A 23,922-nucleotide genomic window follows, 5' to 3' on the forward strand; every position below is an offset into this window, starting at 1 on the left:
GTTTCTATGTCTCTGGTGGCCATGCTTCTAATACTGGGTTTTCTTCGGTTAAGGAGGCAGGGAATTGGGGAGAGCTCTACTGTCTCCCCTGTCCCTCCTTAAATCTTATGTGTTGATTTAAAAATATATATAACATAGTGGGGGGTGGGGTGCCTGGGTGGCTCAGTCAGGTGAGTGTCTGATTCCTGATTTTGGCTTGGGTCATGATCCCAGGGTCATGGGATTGAGCCACATTTCAGGTTTCTCCCTGAGTGTGGAGCCTGCTTAGGATTCTCTCTTTCTCCCCCTCTGCTGCTTTCCCTGCTTGCATGCTCTCTTTCTCTAAAATACACACACACACACACACACACACACACACACACACACACACACACGTATGTATGTATGTGTGTGTGTATATAACACATAACATTTGCCATTTGACCCACTTTGAAGTGGCATTGATTACACTCACATTGCTGAGAACCGTCACCACTGTCCCTCTCCTGAGCTTTCTCACTGCCCAAACAGAAACTCTGTTTATGCATCAGTGACTTCCCATTGCTCTCAATTCTCTTTGTCAGCCTCTGAGCAGGTAAGGGGGCTTCCAGTTTGTTCCTTGATCCTGTCTTCTCCTGCCCCATCCCTAACCTCTCCCCCTCTTCTCCTTTCCTCCACCACAGGGGGCTGTGGTGTTGGGGGTGAGGAGAAGGCTTATCATATTCAGAGCTGAGAAATGGGCTGCATTTCAATCCCCCCTTCACATTCCATGTTCTTCATTTATGAAAATAATCACGCTTCTTGCACCCAGAGATCTGTGCCTTCTTCCACCCTCAACTTGTTCTCTTGGCATGGGGGCCGTAGGCCAGATCATTGACAGGCTGGCCGGGTATGTCCAGTGCAGTCTTGTACTTGGGACTTTGTCTCTGCTAAGCCTTTTTTTTTTAATGGGAGACTTGTTTCTATGCAGCTGAGATAGGAAACAAACATACTCCATAGTTGAGTGGTTATCGCCTATATTCATTATTATCTTTGTCATTATACGTGGTGAATGATGATGAGCTATGCATTGTGGTGTGGGCACTTTTATGTGTTTACAAATAATATATATCATCCTGCAGTAGTTCAGAACATATTGTGAACAACTTCCAAACTGTGCTTCAGTGCTGTGGCATATGCTGAGTAAAGAGCAATTCAGATTTGATCTGGTCTTTTGGGAACTTGAAATCTAAGATAAGTACATGTAAATAGAGAGAGATGGAAATGTTAAACCAACATTGGCACCCAAAATGAAGCCTTTGGGGGAGGCGATCTAATTCACCGAGGGTCTACTGTATGTCAGGAGGGGGTGTTAGGTGTGTTGTACCTGCCGTCTCATTTCCCTCTGCCAATAAGCTACAAGTTGGGGCTTACAGGTGAGGAAACCGTGATGAAGAGAGGTTGCATAGATTGCCAGGGTCACATGGCTAATAAGCTACAGAGTAGGTAATGAACTAGAACAACATGCCCTTTGGAAATGTCAGGTCGCTGAGTCTGCTATATTCATGACCTAGAAAATCATGGGGTTATAGAGTTTGGGTGTGGGGATGGGCTGAGAGAACCAGAGCGAATGGCTGGGTAGAGGTGAGGAGATAGGCTTTTATTTCATTCTAGAATGATGCAATTTTGTAAAAACCATGGACAACATTTAGTGTATTCTCCCTGTGTGCCAGGGGCTGACCTGTTATCTCTGCATCCAGCATCTCATTTAATCCTAACCTTTCTGAAGTATCTGCTATTAAGAGCCTCATTGTAAGGATGAGGAAACAAAGGCACTGAGGTGTTGCATTCCTGGCTCAGGTCACACAGCGGCTGACTGACAGAGCCACAACTCCCATGTGGGCTAGGCTGACTTGAGAGCTCCTTACAGGCAGGGCCAGAGAGCCTCTCTTCAATCTGCTTCCCCACCTGCTCCCAGCAAGGAGGGTGAGGCCCCAGGATTGTGAGGTTCACCTCCTGATCCCACCAGGGCTGAGATGGATTTCCAACCCCTGGACCTTTCCCCAGTGAGACCATCCTGTTCTCTAGAAGCCCTCACTGAGCATTTGTTCTGAAGTTCTGGTGTTTCCAGGCCTGGAGCAGGAGGAATAAAGAGTCAGAGGTGAGAAGTAACAGTGTGTGTGTGTGTGTGTGTGTGTGTGTGGGAACCAGGAGAGAGAGGGATGAGGTGAGGCCAGATTATGGAGGCATTGCATATCCCGCTGGCTTTATTTTTGTTGGCAGTGGGCACCCCTTAGGAATTGTGGGCAAGGGTGAGATACAGTTAGCAGAGGCATCAATCCTTCTCCAACCACCAGGAAACCCGGTCTCCCTTCTTGGTGGGAGGGAAAACAAAGGCTCAGAGAGGTGTGGCAGCTCCCCTGGAGGCTCCCAGTAGATTGTTTCCAGCAGCAAAACCAGAAGCTCTCTCCTTCCCAGAGATGGGGCGCTGGCAGCTGCTGGCTGCCTTCCCCTCCCTCGTTGCCCTCCCTCCCCTCCAGCAGGAGGGCCTCCTGCCCACTCCCTCCCTTCCACCGTGAGCTCTGCACAGGCCCTCTCCATCATTAGAGCAACCAGTGGGGTTCTGCTGTAATTAAAGGAAGCCAACGGGAGGGAGCAAAGCAGAGCAAGGGGAAAAAACAATCACCAACAAAACATTTTATTTCCCACGCACACTCCCTACAACCCGCGTCTATTGGCTTTCATGGGAACCTGCTTGCTTTAAATACAGCAAAGGGAAACCCCACAGGACGATGTGGGAAAGCCGGCTGTTAGTTACCATCAGGCTGCCAGGGTGGGGATTTACTCCTTTTTCCCCCCCTCCCTACCCTGCATTGGCAAAACCAATCCAATGTTAGTGTTGAAAGAGACCTCTAAGGTCATTTATTGCAACTTCCTTCCCAAGGCAGCCTGCCCTCAATGCTTGCCCCTTCTGGACATCATCTCTGACACATTGTTACCTAGCTCCCACACTCTCCAGCTCCCTAATTTGCTGGATCCAAGCTCAGGTAGGGATAGGAAGACACTTTAGGGAACAAACAAACAAACAAACAAAAAACCCAAAAATCTGGCCACCCACGCCTGCTGTCATTTACCGCCTGACTCCGGAAATGTCTAATTAATTCATTTATCCAATTAGCCCCTTGCTCTCTGAAATGCTTTTTCTTGGTTGCTGAGCAACCAGGATAGACTTTCAACACATGCACGCTGCTGGTGAATGAACCAGTAGTTTTTTCTTCACCCTGACACCCCTCGCCCACCCCCTCCCCTTTCTCCTTTTATTTTCCTGATGCACAGTAATGAAGACCATCTCCACCAATCTCCAGCCTTCTCACCTTCCCCAGGCCTCTGGATGTGTTTGCTGCCTGACTTAACACATCTCTGAAGGTAATTTTTATACCAGGCATTTGTCATGGACAAGGAGAATGACAGAATATACAGGTACACAGAGATGCGTTTGCAAAATAACGGAATGAGCCAGGCTCAGGTGGACCCAGGAAAAGCTTTGCTGGTGCCTGGGGGCTGGGGGGAGGGGACCCTGGCCAAGGTTAGGCTCAGAGGCGTTTGGGAAGAGGAGGGGCAGACTCTCTTTAAGGGACCAGGCATAAACAAGGGTAGCTTGACTAGGCTGCGGTTCCATTTGTTTTAAAGTCTGCCCTTCATGGGGAATTGTCATCCGTCCCCAGCCAGGAGCGCACTGTGAGCAGTAAACAGGACAGGGGTTTTAAGGGAGGCTGAAAGGGACAATATCAACCTAGGAGGGCGGGGAAGTGCCTTGAGGAATCATCCTTGAAGTATAACTTGCTCCTATTTCGGGATGTGAAAATGCCACATCCTGCTTCAATGAGTTAGAATGTTAGAACTGGACTTTGAGCCCAAACTTCCACCGTTCCTTGCTTTTACAGATGAGAAAATTGGAGCTTTGGGAGGATAAACAGTTTGCTCATAGCCAGCGTTTGGGTCTCCAGGGTCCCAGGCCTTCTCAGTTGACCACACTGCTTCTGTTTCATCTTATTAAGGGGCCCTTGTCCATAAAATGAGTCACTTGAGTCACTGACACTTACTTTTAAAAATCAGCTTTTATTTTGGAAGAGCTGAAGCTGGCAGTGAAGATTTGCAGGGCACAAGGGTCTTGGCTTCTGTCTACTGCAGATGCCAGGGCATGTGATGCAGTCCAGTATTCACTTTGAATAGGGGCTGGTCCTCGCCCTCAGGGAGCCCCCACAATACTGGAGGGGATGGACAGTAGAGGGGGAGGGGCTCCTTCTTAGAAGGAAGCATTTAGAGAGGAGGATCTGGGCCATTTGACCTGGACCCAGGTCTTGTGGTTGAAGGGGCTGTGAGGGTAGGGTGGGGGTGGGGCCATTCTACCAAGGGGCAGCCTGGGCCAAGGTCAGGAGGTATGAGAGATTGTGACATGTTTGGGACTGGAGAGTGGGTTAGGAATGGAGGCTTTGGGCCATTTGGCTTTCTGGGATACACAGTGGATGGCTCGGGGCTGCCCATAACGGCATCTGGAAAACGTTGCCTCCTGCTTGCCAGAATAGTAAAAGAGCACAGTTTTCTTATCTCTATGCATGGGTGGGTATGGAAAAGTGTATGTCAGGTTTTCTGGATGGAAATGACTTCCCTTCAAAGTTAGTTCATAAATAACGATGAAGGCCATGAGATACGTACACACTGCACACATATTTAGCTACTGCTGTGGACCAAACTCTCCAGGAGCAGAGTGTTCAGGAAAAGCAGCTGCCTAGAGAAAGAAATAACTATGCACTGTCAAAACCATTGGTACCCAGAGCCTCCTGTGGGACCAAGGGAAACATTTTATTGAGAAGGACCCGTTCCTTGACACTCACCATTGGTGGCACTCACTCAATCTGCAATTTCAGGAGATAGTCAGAGAAGGAACTGGCTGTGGACGATGATCACCCGATCAGGTTCTTCCAGTTAAACAGGAGCTTCTGTACGTCTGAGCATTGCGCTTCAGGGTAAAGTTCTCCTTTCTTCAGCCATCCAGCCAAACTCCCCTGATGTCAGGCACTCTTTTTTCATCAAGGCTGGGCTTGCTTTTAGAGAACCTAGAGATGGCAGGCAGCATTGTGGGATGCTCCTTAGTATAAAATCTCCTCTGGGGATTTTCTTAACAAAGTGGTTTGAATTCCTCTAGGAATTAAGCTGGGGGTGGCTATTTTTCTGGCTAAGACTTTTTATAATAAAAGGCATGCTGCACTGAAGGTCCCAGTGGTCTGTCTTTGGGGCAATCAGATGCACACGACAGTCTAAGGCTCTGGTAGGAAAGAGTCTGTGGCCTCAGTAAATATTTGATACACCTGGGGCTTTGATGGATGAAGCCACTGTCTGCTTGGGTCTTCCTAGACCAGAAGGTGGAGTCTCCGGTAGCCATTGCCTCTTGTTCATTCCTTTGATTTTCTTTGGTGAAAAATGACTCTTGTCTTGGTGAGGTCTGTTAAATCCGTTCTTTTCCAAATGGGGCTGTTGGTGTATGGAGGGGATTGGAACTTTCTCTCCCTCTGGTCAGCCCTCGCCATCCCTTGGGTGATTCGGTTTCCCATTTTCTGGGATGTGTCCACAGGGTTTGTCTCCCACCCCACCCCCCGCCTTATATAAGGGGGTAGGGTGCATCTGGCGCCAGATTTCATTCAACCCTGTAACAATCCCCCCTTTATGACATCATTGCTTGTCACCATGGAAACATCCCCCGAGTCACAGAGACTGGATTGTGGCATCATAGCATCAGGCAGGAGGAGGGAGAGAGGAGAGAAGAGGAATGAGACTGCCCAGGGGGATGAAATTCCAACAAAATACCATTTGGTGGCAGGAATGTAGGATTTTTCTGTTTGGATCCTTGAATGGAGAGTCTGACCATGGCTTGCCAGAATAAACCTCACCTAAGAGAAGGAGGACGAGTGGTTACGGAATGTGGGTTCTGGCCTCTTTGTTCTTGCTGAGTATTAAAATACTTTTAATGAGACCTATCCTAGATTTTATACGTATTTCTCATTTGATTCTCATAAAATGTTCATGAACTATTAGAGCAGAGAGGTTAAATAACCTCCCTAAGGTTACAAAGCTGGAAAAGGCAGAGCTGAGAGTTGGAGGTAGGAGCCGTAGTCTGTGCCCTCACGTGGCTTACAGTTTTGTGTGTGCACACAGACAGTTATTAAGCAAATAAAATATAGTTAAGATTGTGGTAGATATGGAGAGAGTAAACATGGTGCTTCAGTGAGGAGGCATTGGAGAGTGAGTGGGAACTGACTTTTGTGTATTATTAAATTTGGGACACGGCCCTGCATCTAGTTGTGTGTGCTTAAACACACAACGCACTGTGCTCATAGAGGCTCTGACCTGCCTGAGCTTGTCTGCTGGGCCCTGTGACTGTGACCCTCTTCCCTAGCTGCTTTCCTGTGCCTGTACCCTGCTTCTCCATTTGTCTGCTCCCTTTTTCTGAAATATTCCTGCCAGTCCTCCTCCCTTGATCCTGTTTTTTCCTACCAATCCCCCCTCCTTCTCTCTCTCTGGACTGTAAACTCCTCAAGAGAGAGAAGATACTCTCATCTGGTATAAAACATCCTTGGTTTGCCCAAGAAGGCTAGAAGATCTGTTGCAAAAATTAATGCAGTGGCTCGTTTTATAGGAAAAAAAATTGGCTAGATTTCATACCGTTAAAAAATATTCTTATAGACTTATCAGATTTTGGCTCCTAAATAAACGAATAAGTAACAAGTGTGCATTAGGAGAGAATTCCCCACACAAGTGAAATGACCAGTCATGTTTAGTTGAGTAGCTTGTTTGCTGTTGTTGGTGTGGTTCATGCTGATTGTGATTTCCTATTGTATTTATGTGGTCCAACAACATTTTCTGTTAGGAGAATTGGTCCTAGTGTGTAAGATGGTGGCAGGTAACTTAATGCTCTTCAGGTTTCTATGAGCTGTAGGTGCTGTGCCATGGGCCACCTCTGGGCATTCCTATCCTTGTATCTCACTTGGGCAATAGATGGGTCTAGCGAAGCCTACTGCTCTTCATTTGTGCCACCTTGCCGAGCTTTTAGGAGTATTTGCTGCTTGAGTTCGGTTCTCATCATTGCTTTCCTAGGATATAGGGTAGACAAGTCCCTACTTGGCTTCCAAAGTCCAGGTTACCCATCTCAGGTGAGCATCATACTGATTGGAGCTCTGCTATTATACTTTGCTGTGACAGGTGTGTGTGTGTGTGTGTGTGTGTGTGTGTGTGTGTGTGAGCGTGTGCGTGTATGTGCGCGTGCATGTGGTATGCATGTGTGTGCACACAGGTACAGTTCTTAATTAGTAAACCATATTAAATGCACTTACAATCTAAGCTTGTTCTTTCTAGGACCTAGAGTGTCTCAATCTGACTGATAAGGGGGCCGTTTATTGATTGCATCAGGACCATTTATGACTGGCACATTACAGAACTAGTAAGTGGCTTATTTTTTTAAGGGATGCATGAGGAGTCATATAATGAATTAGTTAAAACCCCAGGCTTAGGAGTGAGATAGAGACGGTTTTGGATCCTGGTTGGGCCTCTTACTTGCTAACTGATCTTGAGGAATTGACTTAGATTCTCTAGTTGTAAATGCCTTCATTTACAAAATGGGCATGAATCTTAGATTCATCATGGCATGGATGTTTAGATTCACTGAGATACACCTGTAAAGTCTTTTTTCTTTTAAATACAAAATTTATTGTCAAATTGGTTTCCATACAACACCCAGTGCTCATTCCAACAGGTGCCCTCCTCAATACCCATCACCCACCCCCCATTCCCTCCCACCCCCCATCAACCCTCAGTTTGTTCTCAGTTTTTAAGAGTCTCTTATGTTTTGGATCCCTCCCTCTCTAACCTTTTTTTTTTTTAACACCTGTAAAGTCTTAACCACGTGCCTATCTTGTCAAAGTTAACTATAATTTAGTGGGTTAAATGTACTGTTTGTATTTCCTCCAATAATTTGTTAACACTTTTTGAACTCAGTGCAAAACTTTGACTATACCCTAGATCACATCTAGGTGTTTCAAAGTTTGAATTAGAAGGATCAAGATAATTGGCATTTTTATTCATCATTTGCAGTCTCCATAGGTGAAAAGGACCCAGGAAGTGTAACTCCTAGCATAGAACTGATTTCTGAGAACTGTCTCAAGTACTGGAGATGGTTTCCCAAGTGTGACCTTGACCTTATGGCTATAAAAGCAAATTAAACAGGTGTGGTCCTCTGCCTCCAAGAGCAAGCGGTTCTCTTCACACGGTACTACCAGAGGGGAGATTCAGTCAGATGTGTATGTGAATTGACAGGCACACACGGACCAGGTGAGGGAGGTTACTCTGACCTTTAGGAATTCAGTTCATATTTCTGTATCCTCAGATATAAAAGTGCAGAAGGTAGGGGCTACTAGATACTTTTCTCCCCATGTGTTTATTGATGTGTAAAATACATGCACTGAGTACACAGTCTTTTTTTTAACGTTTATTTATTTTTGAGAGACAGAGACAGAACATGAGCAGGCGAGGAGCAGAGAGAGAGGGAGACATAGGATCTGATGCAGGCTCCAGGCTCTGAGCTGTCAGCACAGAGCCTGATGTGGGGCTCAAACTCATGAGCCATGAGATCGGGACCTGAGCCGAAGTCAGATGCTTAACCAACTGAGCCACCCAGGCGCCCCACGAATCCACAGATTTTCATCTCATTTTTTACATATGAGTACGCGGATGTCACTCCACCACATAAATGAGGTCAAGCTGTAGAACTATGTATTCATTGCATTCCAGAAAGCTCCTTCATTACCCCTTCACATTGTATGGCCTTTCTCCCTGGAAGTAATCAATATTTTGATTTCTATCAAATTTTGCCTGTTCTTGAAACTCACATAAATGGAATAATACAGTGTTGTAGGCAGCTTCTTAGATGGCTCCCAACAATCTCTGCCTCCTGATACCCATGCACTTGTATAATATCTTCCCTTTGGATGTGGACTGGCCTGTGTAACCTGCTTCTAATGAATAAGGTATGATAGACATGATGGAATATCGCTTCCATGATTAGGTTACAAAAGACTCTAACTTGAATTTTCCTTACATTCTCTCTGGTCCTTCTCTGGCTCTTGTTCTGGTGAAGCAAGTTGCCATGTTGGGAGGTGCCTTCTGGGGAACATCTGGTGAACTGAGGCCTTTGGCCCGACAACCATATGGGTGATCCTGGGAGCAAATCTTCCCCTGGCTAAGCCTTGAGATCACTGTAGTCTGGCTGACACCTTGATCAGAGCCTTGGGAGCCACCCTGAGCTGGAGGACTCAGCTAAGGTGCACCAGAATTCCTGACCCACAGAAATGGTTGAGACAATAAATGTCTCTTGTTTTAAGCCACTAAGTGTTGGTGTAATTCAATAGTGATAGACAACTAATATGTATAGTATGTTCTGTTTTGTGTCTGGCCTTTTTCACTGAAGTCTATGTGAGATCTATCCCTAGTGATACAAGTATATTGATATTTAGCTATATTGATGTATATAGCTTCAGTTTGCTTTCTTTTATTTCTGTAAAGTATTACAGTGTAGGAATATACCCAAATTATTCATCCATTCTAAAGTTTGGGATATCTGGATTGTTTCAGTTTTTGGCTGCATCACAACTTTTTTTACATTTTGTGTGTGTGTGTGTGTGTCTATATGCTCTACTTCCTCTTGATATATATCCAAGGGTAGAATAACTGGATCATAACATAGACTTTAGTAGATACTTCCAATTTTTCAAATGGTTACACTGATTACACTCCCTCTAGCAATGTATGATACTTCCCGCTTTGCCACTTCCTTGCCAAGGCCTGATATTTGTAATTAAAAAAAATTATTTTAGCCATTCTGGTGGATGTGTAGTGGTATATGCCATGTGGGTTTTAATCTGATGACTATGGATGTTGACCATTTTTCATGTTTAGTGGTCATTTGGATATAATCTTTAGTGAAACATCTATTCAGATATTTCGCCCATTTTATATTATCTGTTTTTCACGTGGATTTGTAGGAGTTCTTTATATTCTGGATTAAAGTGCTTTGCTATATTTATTATTGAGACCTTTTTCCAGTTTGTGGCTTGCTTTGTTATTAATGGGATGCTCTTAATTTTAATGAAGTTAAATTTTTCAGTTTTTTCTTTTAAGGTTATAAAATCTTTGCTCATTCCTGTGTCAGGAAGATGCTTTCCTATGTTTTCTTCAGACATGCTTTGTTTTACGTTTTACATTTAGGCCAGTGATTCACCTGGAATTTCTTTTTTTGTGTGTGCTAAGTGTCTGATGTGAAGAAGGGGGTCAAATTTATTTCCTTTTCTCATATGTAACTCCAAATGACCCATTGTCATTCACTGAAAGCATATGTTTATTGCAAATCAGGGGTCTTGTGTATGGCAGGTTTTGAGTTCTCTATTTGGTTCCATTTTTTTTTTTTTCTGCTATCCTAACACCGGTGCTACCTGTCTTCATACTATAGCTTTATAATCTGTTTTATTATTTGGTAATTTAAGTTCATCAGCTTTTTGTGTTTTCTTCATGACTGTCTTGGCTCTTGGCCCTTTACATTATATGTATATGTAAAATCCATATATGTTTTAGAATCAGCTTGCCAATTTTCATACAAAAAAAAAGCCTGCTAGGATTTTTGGCTAGGATTACATTATATCAATGATCGGTTTGGAGAATATTGACACCAGTTTTTCTTAATTTCTTTCAGCAGTGTACCACAATTTTTAGTGGAAAGATTTTAGAAATCTTTTAATATGTTCATTTCTAGGAGTTTGATGCTTTTTTGATGCTATTTTAAGTGAAATTTTCAAAAGTTAATTTTCTAATTGTTTGATGCTAGTATTATGTTAGGTTCTTCTAAATTTTCTTTGCATACTGTCATATTATCTATGAATAATGAAAGGATGTTTTCTTTCTTTTATTTGTACCTTTTATTTCATTTTCTTGCCTTATTACACAGGTTATAGCCTCCCTACAGTGTTGAGTGGAAGCAATGAGGGCAGACATCTTTTGCTTGTTCCTGAGTTCGGTGGAAAACATTTAATAGTTCACAGTGAATCATCATGTTTGCTGTAGGTGGTTATAGATATCTTTACCAGGTTAGGGATAAAAGTCTCTTTTTCAAGTCTGACATTTGATGATTATCTCTGATTGTATGGAAAAAGTAAAACCTAATCTATAGGAGGGAGGAATAATGATGAAAACATGAGTAAGAATCAGAGAGGCAAGAGAGAGAAGGAGATGAAGTATGCTAAGAAAAGAATACAAGAGGAATTTCCTAAGTGCTTCCTATGTTTCGGGCACCCTGAGAGCTGAGGTAGGTTGTGATCAATAGGTCACATGGCTAATGAGGGCTGGAGGTTGGGTGAGAACCCAGGTCTTCCGGAACCAGGGCTTATTCTTTCTGCTGTACTCAGAGGGAGAGTAAATAAAGGAAGACTTGAAAGGAAGGGAGCAGCTATTGTAAAGTCCTCTTATGGATTTTAGGACCCCGTTCTTTCCTATGTCTCCCCATCTCTTGTTTCTTTCTTCCTGTCTCTTTTTCAATCTCTGTTTCTAATTCAGTCATAATCTTAACCATGGACTCGAGCTCAGTCTCATGATGCTCTCCACAGGGGGGAATGGTGGTAGGTGTCTTCTTTCTCCTTCTATCCAGATCATATGAGGCTTCTCTGCTGTGGGCCACCTCTTATTTTAATTCAGTTTTTACATAATGCCGGTTGACACGGTCAGTCAGATCACAATGGCTAGGGAATGAGATTAATGGGCATGGTCGGTGCCTCCTTGGTGTCTTGGTGTCCATGCTCTGCAAATAATGACCAGTCAACAGTCACTGGTCCACATGGAATAAGAGGGATGAGCAAGCTTCAGCCTGGAGTGAAGGGTGCACCCACCACTCCTCACCCTAGACAAGCCCAACGTTTTGTGGTGACAAGCCAAGCTTATCTGTGGCAACTAAGGCCTCTATCCTGGACCAGGCCTAGGTGTGTTTGCAAGCCTTGCTGCTGCCGTGCTGCCTGAGCTTTCCACAGCTTGCTCTGTTCTCCTGTCGGTTTTGCTTCCTCTTTTGCAAAGTCTATCCTGAGGCTATTGTTTGGTTTTCTAGTCCTGACTGAATTAGGATGGTTCCATTTAAGGTGAAAACAATATAAAACAACCACAAAAAAAGCGCCAAAGAAGAAACCGAATAAAGAAGTGTTTTTTAGTCTTTGAAAGATGAATGCAAATGTGTTTTTGCAGTGTTTTAATACATTCGAGATGCTTCCCTAACATTAACCAATCTATCATAGCCTGCCCGGGAACCTGGTGTATTTATTATGTTGCAGGAAAGTTTTTTTGAGGAAGAGGCTGAAGGGTAGGGTGAGAAGGTGCCTGCCTGAAGGCCCATGAGTCATCAGATTCATTACTGAAGCATTAAACTACCTGCTGGTCCCTAGGACTGGCCCTTGGAGGGGTGGTTGAGGGAGCGAGGTGTGGTGGGAATGAGGTCATTATCTGACATTTTCCTGTTGTTCTGTACAGGCAGTAACCTTTATCCCACCCCAGGACTACAGCTCATGTCCTCTGAGTATGACCTTCTGGAGAAGTATGGATGAGTCAGCACTATCCAATCCCCATTCCTGGAGACAAAGCATTCAGTATGTGTGTGTGTGTGTGTGTGTTTGTGTGTGTGCGTGCATATGTGTGCGCACGTGCATGTGCATGTTTAGCAAAGAGGACCATTGAAATTGCTTGCAGCTCTGAGATTTTCTAACTTTTTCTGTTGTATGCAACATTTTAAAGTAGGAGGGGTGCTGTGTGATCAGACATTTGTTTAAAGCAGTAGGCAGTCTTAGTTCCTAGTAACATTCTAGTAGTGATGTAATTGATGTCACTTGTAGACACATGTGCCTGGTCTTAGAAAAACGTGAGGATGCCAAAATTAAATTCCTTAACTGGGCATTGATAGACCCCCTTGAGCATACTTTGAGAATCAACAAGGATGGGTCTCAACATTTCACGTCTTCCTACGTTCTGACCTCAGGTGGCCTTCCGGATAGTGCTGCATGACCGTGGCATGCTTAATAGTAATGGTACTTTAGTAATAGTGGACCCTGTTGAAGTGAGGTGACTCTGTTATGTGGGGTTGACTAGTTGGGTTGACTAGATCTGGTCCACACTAGTGACTTTCAGAGGCCAAGTTCAGACCTGCAGAAGCAGCTGTTAATGAGTTCATACGTGTAAAGTGCTTGGCTGTATCTGGCACATAGTAAGCCCTCCATCAGTGTTAGTGAACGTGAATGCTATTGCTGAAAAAGAGGTGATGATTAACAGCCATCGGGACCTGGTAAAAGTAGGGTAGAGTCAGTGCTTGGGGACAAGAGCACCATTTAGGATGAGAGAGAGTATTCAGTGCTGGAGAGTACAGGAGACTTAGTGCTTTACCTGCCTCTGACCCTTCTGCTGGGTTCAACCTAGTTGGGTCACGTGTGCTCTGGAGTTGTGCCTCCCATAGCCTCCTGAGGGCAGGGACCATGTCTACCTCAGCAGTCTCTGGCCTGGAGCGTGTGCTCAAAAATACGTTGTTGAAAAAATGGGTGATGCGCTCAAAACGCTTCGACAGTGAGCTGTGGTATTTCTCTAAGTTTATATTCTCTGAACTAACAGCATCGTGCCCACAGTGAGGTCCTGCTCTGCTCTCCCGCTGAGGGCACAGCTGCACTGGGTACCCTCAGGTCTGGGGGCTCAAGACAAATCAGATTATCTTTCCCTGAGAGACCAAGCCAGGGAAGGACATTGGAACCCTACTGTAAAATAAACTATTAAAAAAGATAGGTTCGTTTAGCCTGGAGAAGAGAAACCTGGGGGTCCAGAGCTCTTAGTATTTGAAGAGCTTCTGGGCAGAAGAAGGCAAGAATTGTTCTTTATAGCCTTCTGGATAAAAGTTTGATGGGAGATGAGAAATTGCAGAAGCTGTTTTTGTTGCGCTGTAAGGAGGGACTTTACCCTGGGGAGAAGTGGTTAGCAGAGTCTCAGGGGAGCTTTTTAGGTGGCTGTCCTGGGGTGTGCAGAGGACTTTGGAATCCACCTTCAGACTTCCTTCCAAAGTAGAAGTTAAATGGGATGAGAACAGGCTTCTCTTGCTTGTGGAGAAGTGAAAGCTGTTGAGTCAATCAGGGTTGGTGAGAACCTTATCCATCTTGAATGAGAAATGAAGGAACCCACCATTTCCTGAGCACTGTCTCTGTATCAGGAGCGTTGCTGGGTGCTTTCTTTACCAGACTTACTTGTCTTGGAACACGTTAAGGTGAGTAGTAGAGAAGGAAGCACTCAGGTGGAGTCACTTGGCCAAGGCTCACATCCTTTCCAGTCATCTCCTGGGACCCTGTGCTGTCATGTTGATACTTTTTTAATACCACACCCACTTTTTCCTCATCTAAATAAATGATTTGCAGGTAGAACAGACCTGCTTCAAACTCTTATGGAACTTTCTTCAGGGGCTTGGATGGGTTTTTGCCTTGTCAGCCAAGACTTTCCTCTTTCCTGCGGAGTCCTTGCCCAAGGCTCTCAATTGAAGTGTCCCATTTCTCCCCCTTCCCCTTGGTGGAGAGTTCCAGAAAGCTTTCTGTTGACCTTCCTTTAATTGCTAATAATTATTCAATTTTATGTAGCCCAGAGTGATAAATATTCATGAATAGCACAGTGCATCAGGATCCAACACTTTAAGCTATTGTGTTTTTTTAATTAAACTGAAACATGGAATTAAATGCAATAAAAAGGGAAAAAAAAGGGAGAGCATATGTACGTATCTATTTCAGTCCTGCTGTGGGACTGTGTGGGAGGCAGATCGGAAGCTTTGACCTGGATGTTGTGATGTTCTGTCTTAGAGTTTCTAAAGGAGACACGTAAAATATCTGGACCTGGCCAGGTTCATTCATTCATTCACACATTTTTTTCATTAATTCACTCAGCACATATTTACTACCATGAGCCCTCACAGTGCCTCTCAGTGGGCTACAAATAGACTAGAACAGGACCTAAGGAGCTCACGATTTAGTCCTGGAAGAGATAGGCACACAAATCAGCCATGCCGGAACTGCTTGGTGAGCATAGGTAAAGCACGAAATAGAGTGTTCCCAGAGGAGCAGAGGGTAACTTCCCCGGGCGGTTGATAAAGTGGCATAGGGGTGGCGTAAGCCCCGTCAGGACTTATTAGTTGGTCCCGTGTACGATGCTTCTTTCTTCAGCCCACTGAGTCTCATCTCCCTTTCCCTAGAGAGTCTGTGGAGGCTGTGGACTCAGAAGTTGGACTGCTTGGGCTCATCTCAGTTCTGATGCTTACAGTGGGTGAACATGACCCAGTGCAATGTTAAACAGCCCTGAGCCTCAGTTTTCTTATCTGTGATATGGGGATTATCACAGAACCTACCTCACAGGGCTGTGGTAAGGGCTACACTGGCCGATGCGTGTGAGGTTTCCAGAATGGTGCCTGGCGCACAGAATGTGCTCAACTATGGACGTGCCAGCCACCATTGCTGTTTGCTCTGAGGCCTTAGTCCATGAATTCTTGTGGCTTCTCTCCTGCTGCGGACTTCTCGGTTCTCTAGAGACCTCTTGTGAGGTTTGGCTCCATGAGGAGGCAGGCAAACGGCAGGTGAGCTATTGTTGAGAGTTCCAGAATACTGCTGAGAGCTGGCCTCGGGAGCCAGCGAGAGGAAGGCAAAGGCAGGGCCTTAACAAATACCTTCCAGAAGGCCCCCTCAGAGATGGGGCGGGAGCCTGGGTTGGGCACCTTGGGGAGCAGAGAGCAGGAGGGACAGCGGGAGGGGAAAATAGCACACCTTCCCGTGAATGCCACCTTGGATCCCTGCGCTCTGTGGGGAGGAAGACGCACTCACATGTGGGTGTAACACATGCTGTACTCCGTGGGTCGTGTTTTCCTGCTTTAAAATGGGAAATGTGAGTTATTTATTTGTAGCACATGCATGGTGAGATGCTCATGAACCAGCCTGGGGATGTTCTCCAAGTAAACAAACCCACTTTCTGGAGAGGCGGTTTCTTTTTACAGCCCCAGAGATAAAGTAGCCCCAGAAAGCGCACCACTGCCAGTTTCTAGCACCTCGACGTCCCTTCCTGGCTCCGAGAGGCCCATCTCTGCCATCCTCCCCCACCCCCCGCCTGCAGCGTCAGCCCTCCCACTGAGTACCACCCAGCTTGCCTTTTTGTGTCAGTTCATACTGTAGCTGTTTCAAGTCAGAGGTGGATGGGGTTGCCAAGTGGAAGAGGTTGTGGCCATGAGGAAAAGGCCCTGGGGTCACTGTCTGATAGGATGACCCATTAGGGTTGATTTTGTTTCCGAGCCTTGGTTTAAACACGAGCTCTGTGTGGTTTTTAATACACCACTGGCCCTCTCTGAGCCTAGTTTCTTCATCCATAATGATAGGATTGATCAGAATGTAAAGGCAGAGTCCTTACTGTAACCATCCAGGCCTCATGATTGGCCCTTGTCACTATGCTCACCTTACCTCTTGCTTGCTCCCCTGGTTTACTCGGTCCAGCTGCACTGGCATCTCTGTTCCCCCATAGATCCCAAATGCTCCTGCCTCAGGACCTTTGCATGGACTCTTCTCTCTCTCTCTCTCTCTCTCTCTCTCTCTGAAATGCTCTGTCCCTACCTAGCTGCATGTTTCATTTTCTCACCTCCTTCTGAAAGGAGATGAGAATTTTTTTTTTTTTTTTTTACTGAAAATTGCCTTTGTGTGAGGCCTGCCTTTGGCCCCCAATTTACAATTGTGTATCTCTCCTCCCATTCACCTTCTTTCCCTGCTTTCGTTTTCCTCAGGAACCCTCTTGCATATTACCCATTTTAGTACTGCCTGTTACTTATTGGCTGTCCCTCCCATGGGCATGCAGGCTCCACAAGGACAGAGCATTGGTCCATTTTGTTTCCACCTCCCACATGGTGCAGCCTGTGGTGGGGAGTGTGACAGAGATGGGGAAACTCAGCAAAGCAAGGTGGTGGAGACACTTTGTGATCGCAAGCTTTCTGGTTCTTTATCTCCTGAACTGTGAGAAGAGACGGCCTCCCCAGAAAGCAGTTTGTTTACTTGGAAAACAATCTGCATGCTGATTCTGCTCGGTGCCTAATAGATACTTGCTGAAGGAAAGAATACAAGGCCAAGCCTGGGGCCGTATGGCCTGGACTGCTCCTCTTATCAGCTCTGTGAACCTGAGCCAGCTCCTTAGACTCAGTGACTTTAGTTTCCTTCTTTTTCAAAAGGGGGTAAATGTGTAACTACCTTGTGGGGTTGTTGGGAGCTGTCCACGCAAGGCTGAAGAAAGCCTGCATCTTGGAGGTGCTCAGCAGGTTAGCTTTTATTTTTAAAAGTGCTTTTAGTTTTCATACTCTACTTACGGACAGAGGGTTAAGGATCTTGGGTTGAGCCCTCAAGAAATGACTCCCATAGGCACTAATATGGTTCATGCATCCTGCCTCTGATGCTGCCTGAGAGGAGGGTGGGGGCTGTTGGACAGATTGTAGGGGGTGCAACTTCATCCAGTGCTTTCATGTTGCTAAAGTCTTAGGAGACTGGACAGCGAGGCAGAGGAGAATTCTAAATTGACCCCTGGTTAGGAAATTCAGATGCCCTGGGTTCAGTACCCGGAGGGAGGTTGGGATGAAGGGACCTGGCTCTGGGCCCTGAAGCAAGCTGGGTGCCAATCTTGAGGGTGGATGCAGGCAGCTTCTGGTCTTCTCTCCTCTCCAGATCTTGCTTAGTCTTGGCCCAGGATCTTACCTATTCAGATCCTCCCTGGCATCACCACCAGCCTGGGGGTCACTGGCTTTTAGCCAGTATTCTAGGGAATCTGCTTACCCAGGACATCTAAGCATGCTTCAGCTCAGGTCCTTACAGAGCTCAGAGGAAGACCCCGAAGGTCCCAGTGGTAGGGACAGTAACTCTCACCCTGCCCACCACATTCCCCGCAGTAGACTAGTCAAATCAAGGTGACCTTGGAGCTGAGTCTTGAAGGGTTCAGAAAGCTGAGGAAGTCTTGGAAAGAGAAAGCCTTTCTTGTTTGGGCATAGTCATCAAATAGGAAGCGTAAGTTTGGGCTTCTGTTTGCCCCTTGGTCTTAGAGACAGCATGTCCTTCTAAGGGCGAGAGTGCCTGAGAGTCTCCGTGCCTTTCCTTCAGAAATAACGGATGCTTAGAAGGGAGCCCCAATTGTCTGACCCCTGCTGGCCCTCCCACTTTCTTGTTTATGGAGAAGTAGAAGAGAAGAGGCCAGCCAAGACCTACCTGGTGCTTCAGGGAAGCTTCCAGGATGATTTTGCTCCCAACATGAAGCCCTGAGGACAGGATGCCTGAAAATGGGAGAGAAAGGTATTTTTATTCTTTTGCCTTGGTGCTGTTGTGATGGCTCCTTGTATTTATGCTGTGGGTAACTTTTGGTGCCAGCTGATGTTTACTGCCTGACTCTTATCCCAGCCAAACCATCCAAGCTGGGAAGAGATGGGGAAGCCAGTTATATAAGACTGGTAATTCTGGGGTGGATTAGCCCTGGGATTCACAGGGTCTGGCTCAGCGCCCGGCAAGGCCTGGGATGGGCCTACCTCAGTCAGCTTGGCTGCCATAAGAGATACTGTAGGCTCGGAGTCCTGGGCCCCGTGCATTGGCACAGACTGCCGTGTGGCAGAGTGGCACAGTGGTCCCTCACTAGACTTTAGAGCTGGTCAGCCCCGCTCGATGCTAGCTGCTTGTGGGACCTCTGGACAGCCTTGGACTCACTCTGCTGCTCGGGCAGCTCATCTGTAAAATGGGGATGATGGTAATGATGCTTATCGTAGGAGGTTTTTGTGGAGATTCAGTGGGCCATTCCACGAACATACACAGCACCAGGCATTTGTTTAGAGAGTAACTCAGGAAATGTTGGTGTTGATGAGTAGAGAGGTGGGCAGTGAATGGATAGTGGTCGTGCCGTGAGAGGCCAGCTGTGGAGGAGGACCACACTGAGTGTTGCAGGAACGCGGAGGCAGCACACAGCCTGTGTCTGCGAGGCAGAGAGAAAGGGAGCCACAACTCGAGTCCAAGCGTGGGCACACTGGTCATCCCTGGTGTCACCTTTGATAACAAGTCTGCTGCTCCCTGGCCCCAAGGGAATCCTTTTTAGTGGCAGAGGCTGTGAGGGCCATCCACCAGTGCCTTTCTTGAGTGAGATCACAGGGCCGTGGGCCTTTAATGCACCCTCCCTGCCCAGCCAGGATGGGGAGGCAGCAGCTGCAAGGGTCACCTGCACCTGGCATCCTGCACATCCAGACCCAGGAGACATTCTTCCTTCTGTTTGACCTGCATGTTCTGAGCCCCTGGGCCCAACACTGTTCCCCCAGTTTATTGGAATTCCTTACCTGCTGACTCCATCCCTGGCCCATCCTCCCCACCTCTGCGCCCTCACAAAACTTATAAATGCCTAGAAAGAAGACATGACTACATGCAAGGTTTTTTTTTTTTTTTTTAAATAGGGGGCACATTGACTTTTTGGGCAAAGAAATTCTTTCTGGTGCTGACTGTCATGAGCACTGAAGGACTTAGCACCCCTGCTCCCAGCCGGCATCACTGGCATTGTCCCCACCCTCTTCCAGATGTCCTCGGGGGCTGGCACCTGCCCCATTGAGACCTGCGAGAGCTGAGGTGGCATGGATGTTTGCTTCTCCTCTTGTGGGTTTCTTTGCTGACTCTGCTTTCTCTTTGGGGTTGGCTGACCCCCCTCCTGACACTTTACTCCTCATTGCCTGGTGGCGGTGAGGTCCTACAGCGCTGGTGGGGGTGGGTAGGCAGTCCTGGGGAGAAGCACAGCTGTGGCAGCGGAGTGAATGCAGACGGAATGAAAGTGGGCAAGCACAGGTGGCCCGTGGCACGGGGTGTCCCTGGAGGGGCGTCTGGCTCTGATTCTCTTGCAGACCCTGCTTGTCAGCTTGTCTGTGGTGAGAGGAGGTCAGGGAGGAGGGCACTGTGTCTCTGGAAGTGAAGCTCTGAGCAGGGGTCTGGCATTCCCGGAGGCAACAGGGACTCTGTAGGAGTGCTCTCCAGGTCTCAGTTTTGTGGGGGAAGGCATCTCCCGGGAAGGGGCGACAGGACCAGCGGTGACCAGCTTGGGGCTGGGGTGGGGAGGCACAGGAACTGCCAGTTGCCGCAGACTCAGGCTGCAGAAACATCTGCCTTACTCACCCCTGCAGCCAGCATTCTGGGCAGATAAAGTGATGAATAACTGATCGTCGTGAGCTCTAGAACACCCACACTCAGTAAACTACAGAGATGAAAATCTGGGGTCTCCATGGGGCTGGCTCTACTCTGGTATAACAAGCCTGAAAGGTTCAGGAACCTTGGGAGGGAGCCCGATGAATTCAGAATGCCACACCACTCTTCCTTTGACCTGTTTTCCTGCCTCCCTTTCACCCTCCCTACCATTTCCTAGGTATTCTGTTCCCATCCCTCTTCCTTTCTCCTTGTGTTTAGAACCTTTTGCGTACCTGATGGAAAGGACCCAGGCTCCTGGGACGAGCCCCATGTACTCGGCGGTCTCTCTCAGAACCACAAATCCATCCCTCTCTCAGGCTCTTCATTCATCTATCCACCCGCCCACCCACCCTTCTGTCCGTCCATCCATCCATCCACCCACCCCAACCCTGCTTAACATCCTCCCTCCATCAAGATGGCCTGTCTTTCCCAGCTGGATAGTAAGCTCCATCAATCAGAGCATGTAACTGATACTTAAAAATCACCCAACCTGTCTGGCCTGGGGAATGCCACACCACTCTTCCTTCTGACCTGTTTTCCTGCCTGGCTTTCGCCCTCCCTACCATTTTCTAGCTATTCTGTTCCCATCCCTCTTCCTTTCTGGGGAAGTGCTGTTTGAGACACTTAGGAGCCCTCTGGGTCTCTTCCCCTTTCCTGCTGCCTCCAGGTAAGGAGTGGGGCTGAGTGAGTGGAAAAGCCCTTTCTTGATACAAAATGTCACTAGCGACTGAGCTTTTTTAAATGGTGAATATCTGTATTCTCTTTTATGAGACAGCCCCACGTTCAGATGTCTGGGAGAGGTCACACCGAACACAAATACACATTAAGGTATAAATGACTGATGTGAAGTTGTCTTTCGAGTGTGAGGGTGTGCTCAGAGCAGGGGCTGGGAGAGCATGAGGTGTGGCTGGAACCATGCAGGAGTAAGTACAGGGGTGTGGCTGGAAGGGTACCACGCAGGAGTAAGGTACAGGGGTGTGGCTGGAAGGGTACCACGCAGGAGTAAGTACAGGGGTGTGGCTGGAAGGGTACCACGCAGGAGTAAGTACAGGGGTGTGGGTGGAAGGGCACCAGGCAGGAGTAAGTACAGGGGTGTGGCTGGAAGGGTACCACGCAGGAGTAAGGTACAGGGGTGTGGCTGGAAGGGTACCAGGCAGGAGTAAGTACAGGGGTGTGGCTGGAAGGGTACCAGGCAGGAGTAAGGTACAGGGGTGTGGCTGGAAGGGTACCAGGCAGGAGTAAGTACAGGGGTGTGGCTGGAAGGGTACCAGGCAGGAGTAAGGTACAGGGGTGTGGCTGGAAGGGTACCAGGCAGGAGTAAGTACAGGGGTGTGGCTGGAAGGGTACCAGGCAGGAGTAAGGTACAGGGGTGTGGCTGGAAGGGTACCATGCAGGAGTAAGTACAGGGGTGTGGCTGGAAGGGTACCACGCAGGAGTAAGTACAGGGGTGTGGCTGGAAGGGTACCACGCAGGAGTAAGGTACAGGGGTGTGGCTGGAAGGGTACCACGCAGGAGTAAGGTACAGGGGTGTGGCTGGAAGGGTACCACGCAGGAGTAAGTACAGGGGTGTGGCTGGAAGGGTACCATGCAGGAGTAAGTACAGGGGTGTGGCTGGAAGGGTACCAGGCAGGAGTAAGTACAGGGGTGTGGCTGGAAGGGTACCAGGCAGGAGTAAGTACAGGGGTGTGGCTGGAAGGGTACCACGCAGGAGTAAGTACAGGGGTGTGGCTGGAAGGGTACCACGCAGGAGTAAGTACAGGGGTGTGGCTGGAAGGGTACCACGCAGGAGTAAGTACAGGGGTGTGGCTGGAAGGGTACCACGCAGGAGTAAGTACAGGGGTGTGGCTGGAAGGGTACCACGCAGGAGTAAGTACAGGGGTGTGGGTGGAAGGGTACCAGGCAGGAGTAAGTACAGGGGTGTGGCTGGAAGGGTACCAGGCAGGAGTAAGTACAGGGGTGTGGCTGGAAGGGTACCACGCAGGAGTAAGGTACAGGGGTGTGGCTGGAAGGGTACCAGGCAGGAGTAAGGTACAGGGGTGTGGCTGGAAGGGTACCAGGCAGGAGTAAGTACAGGGGTGTGGCTGGAAGGGTACCAGGCAGGAGTAAGGTACAGGGGTGTGGCTGGAAGGGTACCATGCAGGAGTAAGTACAGGGGTGTGGCTGGAAGGGTACCAGGCAGGAGTAAGTACAGGGGTGTGGCTGGAAGGGTACCATGCAGGAGTAAGTACAGGGGTGGGAAGGGTACCACGCAGGAGTAAGTACAGGGGTGTGGCTGGAAGGGTACCACGCAGGAGTAAGGTACAGGGGTGTGGCTGGAAGGGTACCATGCAGGAGTAAGTACAGGGGTGTGGCTGGAAGGGTACCAGGCAGGAGTAAGTACAGGGGTGTGGCTGGAAGGGTACCAGGCAGGAGTAAGTACAGGAGGAGAAGCCCTTCAGGACTCTCCTGGGCCAGTGGTTTCAAACTGAAAGTAGTAATTTCAGCGTATCAAAGCTTTGGCTCACTGGTGGCTCTTGAATCCACCGTGCGTCTGGAGAGAGTGGTGGGGAGCTTAGCGCTAGAGGTCATAGCTTTGGAGCCTGTCTGTCCTGGTTCCAATCTTGGTTCGCACGTCCTAGCTGTGTGCCCTCAGATAAGTTCTAAGCCTGAGGTTCTTCGTCTGTACCATGGAGATAGTAATAATACTGTTCTCATAGGGTCGTCCTGAGGGTCTGATGAAATAAGGCGTGCACTTCGCTTTGCAGAGTGCCTGGCACATCATGGTTCAAAACATGAGTCACCGTCATCATCGTCACTGTCATCATCGCCACCCTCATCATCACCCTCATCCATAGCTTTGGGAGAGGAATCTGGAGCAAAAGTAGGAGGCATCTGCGTACCTGAACCCTCAGCCACAGCAGTGCCAGGTTTAGCAAATAAAAATATAAGCACATTTCCTCATTATTTATCTGGAATCCACATTCCACTGAATGTCCTGTATTTTATCTGGGAAGCCTCATCAATCAAGCCTCTCAGAAGCCAGGTCTGGATCTCCTCCCCCAGCTTGATCCTAACTAGGATGGCCAAGAGGGGTCCGGGAGGAGGCGGGGGATGGGGAGGAGGCGGGGGCAGGAGGGGTGGCCGGGGTGAGGGGCTGTGTGCGTGGGGGGGACTCAGCAGAGCTGCGTGCTCCGTGGCTGCGGAGGGCGTTGTGAATCAGAGCGCGTAGACGCCAGCACCTGCCAGCAGGCCGTGGGCACGGAGACTAGCAGCCCGTGGGGAGGTGCTCCACGCCAGTTCCCAGTGGCAGCGGCACAGCAGTGGGGACCGCTTCTGTTTTCTTCTTGAGAGAAGCAGCCAGCGGAGCTCTGAGTTTTCTCACCCTGGTGGGTGTGTAGGGCACCTCCCTCCAGTTTTCTTCTGTTCCTGCTCATTTCCTTCTTCTCTGTCTTCCTGTCCTCCCCCCCGGCCCCTCCTCATCTCTTCCTCTCTACCTGCCTCCCCACCCCCCCACCAGCCTTTTTGAGAGAGCTGGTGTGGGAGGGATTCTGACGCATTCCTGGTTACCTGCTGTTCCAAGCCCACAGGCTTCTGCCCCTCCACGTGCTGACTCCCAGACCGT

At 47.9% G+C, this 23,922-nt stretch overlaps 1 protein-coding gene and 1 long non-coding RNA gene across 2 annotated transcripts in view; both read left to right on the forward strand.

Moving 5' to 3' along the window:
• Positions 1 to 23,922, forward strand: part of SORCS3 (sortilin related VPS10 domain containing receptor 3) — a 594,679-nt gene that overhangs the window by 19,054 nt on the left and 551,703 nt on the right. The window lies entirely within an intron of this gene.
• LOC109272873 (uncharacterized) lies at positions 1,856 to 23,262 on the forward strand. The gene is made up of 3 exons (XR_008424921.1): positions 1,856 to 2,119; positions 3,295 to 3,384; positions 23,066 to 23,262. It is a non-coding gene; the product is annotated as an uncharacterized LOC109272873 (long non-coding RNA).

This window comes from Panthera pardus, unplaced genomic scaffold (genome assembly GCF_024362965.1).
Source record: "Panthera pardus isolate Hobbes unplaced genomic scaffold, ASM2436296v1 HiC_scaffold_22, whole genome shotgun sequence".
NCBI classification, from domain to species: domain Eukaryota; kingdom Metazoa; phylum Chordata; class Mammalia; order Carnivora; family Felidae; genus Panthera; species Panthera pardus.